Source organism: Halichoerus grypus, chromosome 6 (genome assembly GCF_964656455.1).
Source record: "Halichoerus grypus chromosome 6, mHalGry1.hap1.1, whole genome shotgun sequence".
Lineage (NCBI taxonomy): Eukaryota > Metazoa > Chordata > Mammalia > Carnivora > Phocidae > Halichoerus > Halichoerus grypus.
Window position 1 is genome coordinate 110453055 of NC_135717.1, and position 7351 is coordinate 110460405.

At 36.5% G+C, this 7351-nt stretch overlaps 1 pseudogene; it reads right to left on the bottom strand.

The window, feature by feature from the left end:
• Positions 1-3720: 3720 nt before the first annotated feature.
• On the bottom strand, positions 3721-6674 carry LOC118518654 (serine/threonine-protein phosphatase 4 catalytic subunit pseudogene; annotated as a pseudogene).
• Positions 6675-7351: the final 677 nt, after the last annotated feature.

Sequence of the window (7351 nt, forward strand, 5' to 3'; positions counted from 1 at the left end):
TCCTAGGTACCTTATGGTTTTTGGTGCAATTGTAAATGGGATCGACTCTTGAATTTCTCTTTCTTCTGTCTCATTGTTAGTGTACAGAAATGTTGAGGTTTTGATGTGAGAATATATATCTTGCAAGTTGAACTTAAAATCCTCCATTGGTAATAATTTTGCAAGTCACAATTATTGTATCATATTTTTAATTATGTGTAATACTCTGAAGTCAAGTCTTTATGATGTCAAATGTTGTGGTTATCTGGAAATATTTTCAATTACTTGATCAATACATACAAATAACCTGGACCAGAGAGAAAGTATAGATTTGAGAGTTTCGGCAATCTTCTACAAGTTCTAAATTTAAAAAATAATTTCATACTTATACATTAAATGGTGTCATAAGTTTTGTAGACAATGTGAAAAAACACTTCCCTAGAGCTGTGATACTACTTAGACATTCAGATCATTTCAATCCCAATTGCTATGAAAAGAACAGTTTCTAAATTTGTGAAGTTTGAGTAAAAGTAAAAAATAGGATGTAAAGATTTCACTAGGTTGTGTTGTTACTACCAAAATCAGAGCTGAGTCTTATAGGTAATTAATACAACATATTGATCCAGCAGAAGTAGCCAGTTGACCAAAATGATTCATCAATTTGTTAATAAATCAAACTCATGACTGTTCGTGAAACAGAAGAGATTGTTTTTTCATTTTCACCCAGATGTTATTGACAGGGATTAAACACAGATAAGAGTGAATCAATTCAGGGGCGCCTGGGTGGCTCAGTCGGTTAAGTGGCTGCCTTCAGCTCAGGTCATGATCTCAGGGTCCTGGGATCGAGCCCTGCATCGGGCTCCTTGCTGAGCGGGAAGTCTGCTTCTCCCTCTTCCTCTGCCTCTCTCCCTGCTTGTGAACTCTTTCTCTCTTTCTCTGTCAAATAAATAAATAAAATCTTTAAAAAAAAAAAAAGTGAATCAATTCAGACAAAAATCAAGGAGGTAGGGGCTCCTGGGTGGCTCAGTCGGTTAAGCGTCTGCCTTTGGCTCAGGTCATGATCCCAGGGTCCTGGGATCGAGCCCTGCATTGGGCTCCCTGCTCAGCAAGAGCCTGCTTCTCCCTCTCCCTCTGCCTGCCGCTCTGCCTGCTTGTGCGCTCTGTCTCTCTGTCAAATAAGTAAATAAAATCTTTAAAAAAAAAAAATCAAGGAGATAAAATTAGAGAAAAATTCTATGAAGTTAATACCCTATTTAGAGAAGGACAACTTGATATCTTTATAAGATCATTTTTCCAGGAGAAAATATTTTTAATTTTAATAGGTTATATGATATAGTAACAAAATTAATTTCAAATTCATTAGAAATATATATTTTTATTTTGCATTTCCTAATTCATGTTCCCATATTCCCATCATAAAATATTTTTCCCCAAAATTGGTCTATTTATGAAGATTTTTAAAACTACTCTTCATTTCCAAGGTTCATCCTGTGAATTATCACTCATTGTACCAGACAATATGTAGTTTAAGGAACACATATTTCCGTATTAATATTCTGTAATATGTTTCTCAGGCTCACTGTTCAGTAAAATACAGTTTATTATGTAGTATATTATTTAGTGGTTTGTTAATAATATTTGAGTTCAAATACTGCCTCAATTTCTTTTCCTAGCAATGGGTTCATTCAAACCAGACAGATGCCAACTTTTTATGCCCATTCATCACAAAACTGCCTATTTTAGGTCTACCACAACACAGACAGCAGTAATATTTTAAAAGCAGAGAAGTACAACCAGGAATGCAGAGGCCTCAAAATGTGTCTTACAGCAGATGCCAGCAGGGTGGAAAATTAAGTTAACCAGATGCTCAGCTTTCCTCCACAAACACATAAAAAACCATGGATAGAAGATTCTAGTCAAAAACATTTTAGTTACAATAGGTTAACTCAAAAGAAAAAAACCAACTTAAAAAAATCTAAGCCAAAAATGTAAGTATATTTCTATTTTAGTTCCTTCGGGACTTACTCTAGGTCTTGGGCACTGGAGTTTTAATATTCAAAAGGACATAGGAAACAGCTCTTACAGTGTGTGGAGGCAGAAGCTCGAACTGAGTCCCCTACAGAAAACCCAGAGCCTTACCAAGCTGTTCTGGCCCTAATAGGAGAGTAGGAAAATGCCACACAGCAATCTGGGTACGAAGAAATACAGCTCATCTCTGTCAAAAGCTTTTTGTAAAAAGAGAAAAAAAAAAATAAGGCTCCTAGAAGAAATAAAAATTCCAGTTAAGATGTGAGCGTAGGGTTGTCTTATTCCAGAGCTCTTGTTCTTTGCTTTTGTTTATGTTGACTTTCCTTTCTCTGACTCGTCTTGATATTTAGGTAGACTAGAGTTTTTCTCTTGAATCCAGAGCCAAAACTTAGGATCCTCTATGTACAGACTATTCTTATAACATGTTTATGCATGTCACCCTACCAGCCTGGTTCAACTCTCTTTTTGGTAAAGATATGGTTATATCTCCTATTTTTTTGCAGTTATTTTCTAGCATAGATCTCAGAGTTCTGCAAACTAGTGAACATCATACTAAAGCAGTGAAAATTTCAGCCCCCTGCCTCAAAGCTAAATTAAGCCAGAAACTGAATCTCATTATGTCACAGTGCATGCTCCAGAGCAGAATTTCATTGACTCTCCCTAGAATTGCACTTGAGCTAAATGGTATCATTGTAATCACAAAGCCTCCTAGCCTGGAGAAAGCCACAATTTGAAAAAGGATGTAGGTAGATATGAATATTGGATTTTGGCAACAAAGTTACCTTAAGAACAATCTAGATGTTACACTTGTGTTTTTAAAAATGGGAAGTTGGAGACCAACTTGTTGCTCATGGAAGTCTGAAATACTTCTTAATTGACCAATACTGTACCACATAAGCAGAGTCATCTGCAAAACTATACATTCAAACATGTATTAAAAGTAACAAGATTATTTATTCTTTTATTGTGCACACATTTCCATGAACTGCAAAGATGAGAATGTGATGAATGTCATAATACAGCTGCCAAATTTGTGGTTGAAGAGGTAAAGTTTGTTGGACGTGGGCACTGGATCTGATTCTAGGCTAAAATCTAAGTAAATGTAAGCATTATAGACATCCTTTTATTTCATCTCTAGTAACCAGCACACTTCCCACCAAGGTTTATCATGAAGTTGATGATTGAAATATGTATCCCCAAGTGCAACATAAATATTAAATTTATCTGATAGATTGAGATATAACATAGTTAATGGGTAATTTACAAGCTAAGGAACCTTAAAGTAGGGATCCTGATCAGAAAGAGGTATGGAATAGAATAGTGTATTCTAATTGTAGTCATTAGAGTCTATTTTCATGATTTTCCATATTTAAATAACTCCTGAACTATTATTTCTTTAATATTTTCCTTTAAATCTACTCATTTAAAAAATTTAATCAACCAATGCCTTTTTCTCCTCAAAATTTTTATCTAAAAGCAAACAATAAAATAGGAAAAAAAAGAAACAAAAATACTGGAAACTTAATGGTTCAAGTAGGGAGAAGGGAGAGGAGCCAAGCCTCTCCAGAGAAAGTCCTTATTCTTGAAGTGTCCTCTTTGAGGAGGAGAGTCGAGCTAGGGACAGTCCCTAAGCCCCAATGCCCAGCCTCTATCTGGAGAAGAAGACAAAGTCACAGTGGTCTGAGGGCCAGAGGAGCTGGAGGGACCAAAGGATCACTGGAAGCAGTTGGCTACAAGCTTCTTGGAAGGGATGCCCCATGTCTCTCGTGAGGCAGCCCAGAAGATGATGAAATCTTTCTAGAGATGCTCATCCAGCTCCCAGATGGCTGCCACATTCCCAAAATGATAGAAAAAGCACAGTGAGCACAGTTTCACTGAAGTGCCGCCTGTAACTTTTCCTCACCAGTTAGTGGGCATAACAGATCATGCCAATGTTGTTGGCTGCATGTTACTGCCAAAGAGGTAGCCAGTCCTATGGGCTGTCTTTAGGGTCAGATGAGAGCAGATCATACATGGCCCTGTCATGAGACACCCCTTGCTTTTAGTCAATTGTCTGAATCTGGTCTAGGGTCTGGATGGAGGAGAGAGCACCTGTGCATGCAAAAGACTGACAGGCTAAGTTAGTCAAAGATCTCAGGTCAGTAGCACCACATATTCACCAATCCATATTTGTGTAGGCACTCATCATAGAAGCCATATGCCTAGGGGATCTGGTGGCTCCAGGGGTTCCCCAGGATCTTGGTGATGTGGTCAGCATATTTAACATTAAGTACCAGCAGCAGGAAGAATGTTTCAATGCCCAGAAACTGTGATCCATAAAGTCTCCTATGAAAAGGCCATTTGTCTCAGGGACTTACCACCCACACTGAACAGATCCTTGAAGTTAGAGAATTGTCCAGGGATGTCACCACATACTATGACTGGTGACTCCACCCTCTGCACATTGTACTCTTCTACCACGATCTCTCCTGTCTGAGTGCACAGGATCTTGACTTCCCTCTCCTGGATGATCTTAGGGCATCCAAGTGCCCATCAAAGTCACTGATCTTCATCCTGGTTCCAGCACTGGGACCCCCACCCTGCACAGGTCAGAGCCACCACACCCCACCACATGTGACTCTGACTCTGGCTCTCGGGGTTTCTGCCTTCTGCTTCCTTCCACTTTGGCCCCTTGCCATGTTGCTTAACCTTCCATCTTGTATCTTTTTGTAGTTTTTCTTCCTTCTTACCTCTAGTCATCCTCACCCTGCTTCTCTTGATTTCTGTTCATTTCTTCTTCAGATTTTGTTTAACTATTTCTTCTTCTTTTTTTGGGTGGGTTCTGTTATTAGTCCACATTCAATGCCCTACATTCTACCTCTTTTATTTCCCCTCAAAAACCAGTTAACTCTCTAAAAACTGTTTACAGATGTCTACCTACATGGGGATATTATATTTAATGAAAATATCAAAAGTGATATGTAATATAGTAATTTAATAGAAGTGATAGGAACACAGGTTACACATTTCAAAGCCAATACTATGGAGAATTATATTCCTTGAAAAATGGCTTCCTGTAAGAAACAAGAAAACAAAAAATATATAGACAATCCTAAGTGGGTGATTAGGCAATAAATTATATTAACAAATATGAATATAAAGGATGAAACTTTGTTTTACATTATTGTCTTTTGAATTTAAATGAAGATATTGAGTTCTTCTGAAAATAAACAATGGCATGGAACAATTTTCTTTTCATTTGAATTAATGAGTTTGGCCATATTTTTCAATGAATGTTAAAAATAGAAAGTATGATACATTGTATATACATTCTTCTTTTCCTTAATTACTAATTTGCAGAGGAAGAGGGTTTAATAGGTAATTCAGAATTTCAGAGAATTGGAATTAATTCTGGAAAGTAATTTTGTACTGTTATGATTAACTTTTTCAATAGGGTCTATGGGTGCAGGTATGTATGTCTATCATTTGCCATCCTCTGGACCAGAAGGGGGCACCTACCGTTTGTCTAGGATGGTCTACATTCAGTATCAGTAACTGTTGACAAAATTTATGGCAGCCAAATACAGACAAAACAATTGTATAGATTCCTACAGTAACATGTTTCATGCACGTTGACTCGCAAATTGGATAGACAGCTTCCTGAAAGAGTATTTTGTAAATGACAAAATCATCTATTCAGACTCTAGAAAAGGTGTTAAAAAGCTGAGTTACAGGAGGGAAACGGTGAGAACAATTATCTATCTTTAGAGCATAACAAATAATCATGATGTAAATTAGGTTCTTTACATAGGGAATAAATTAGCACTCAACCCTACAAAATAGCTTAAAAGCAAACTACCCTCTCATAGCATCAGAAGTAAGAAAAGATGAATGCATCTCTTTGCTTTGCTGTCTTGGCCAGATCTGAGTGTACAATAATGAAAAAGATTGATGGTGGTTAGATCCTAAGTTTGTTTTTCCGTCTTCCTTTTATATACCATCTTCACAGGAGAGTGTCAATATGTATTGATCTTTCTTCACTACTGTGTTTTCTCCTTACTGCTCTGCCTTGAGAGGCCTACTTCTTTAATACATTATCCTACTCCAGCAAAAGAACAATCTAACCATAGTCTAATAATTCTGCAGTATGTTGGAAAGTATGTTTGTTTTCAAGGATTCTTCCTAGTCTGTCAGAAAACATTTCTCACAAAAGACAGTGTTGTTACCAGGGCGAGTGTGTGTTTTTGTCTTACTTTTCTAGACACTAAATATAAATTTATGGAAATTTCTGGAGTTTGGAAGTCCCTGAATATGTGTGATTCAGGCAAATAAACAAGGTTTGTCTGGTTCAGATGTGGATATGTGATTAATTTCAGAGGACTTGGTGACATTTTCAACGTGCACATCAAGGATTAGGAGATACATAAGATAGAAAGCAAATGCCAAAGAGAGAGCAATTATGGTTTGCTAAACACTGCATAAAGCATAGGTTTTTATGCTGTTTATATATCTCTAACTGCTAGGATTTGGAGTCATAAAGTGTCCTGAGCTGAATTAATAAGTGTTTTGTGTGGGTGGGAGGAAGTCATTTTAAAAGTATCGTCTTGCAAGAAGTTAAGTTTTTAATTATCAGTGACGAGGAAGGATAGTGACAAAATTACCTCATTCACCATTAAGGAAACCTTCATTTTAACAAATTTGAAATATTTGCATTTGACATCGAAAGCCAGACGAGATGGCAGACATCTATATAGGGGGATTAGATTCAAAGGCAGAGACATCTATATTTTCAGCACTGGAATGTTATAGTACCCAAATTCAAGCTGATTTTATAATACTGAATATGTATTACATGCCTGGCAGTGAACACTGCAGTAATTTAATAAAGTGTCATTTCATTATAGAAACCTGTTACTGGAGTTAAACTTCCCATGGAATTCTGCACAAACACCTTTCTTTTGTGTTACTTCTTGCCTTGCCTTAGAGGATTAAAGATATTGTAATATGTAATCTGATTCTGTCAGAGCATATGAGCCTACTCTCACTTGTTTCAAACTTTGATATAATAGTCTAAGTATTTTTTACTGTAATTTGATGCTTATAATAAATTCACAGTAGAATTTCCATGTAGCAAAAATTTCCATTATTATTTGATTTTAGGTTTCTGCTCAGCATTCTAGCTAATTATCCCTAATTCTTTATTTTTTTACAGTTTTTTCCTTTAATAATGGCTTTGTGATCTGCTAGTACATGAATATATCACATATTATTTATCTATGTGTATTTAGGCTCTCCTGTTGTTTCCCAGCTTTACTGAAATATAACTGATATGTAGCATTGTAGAAGTTGAAGGCACACAATATGT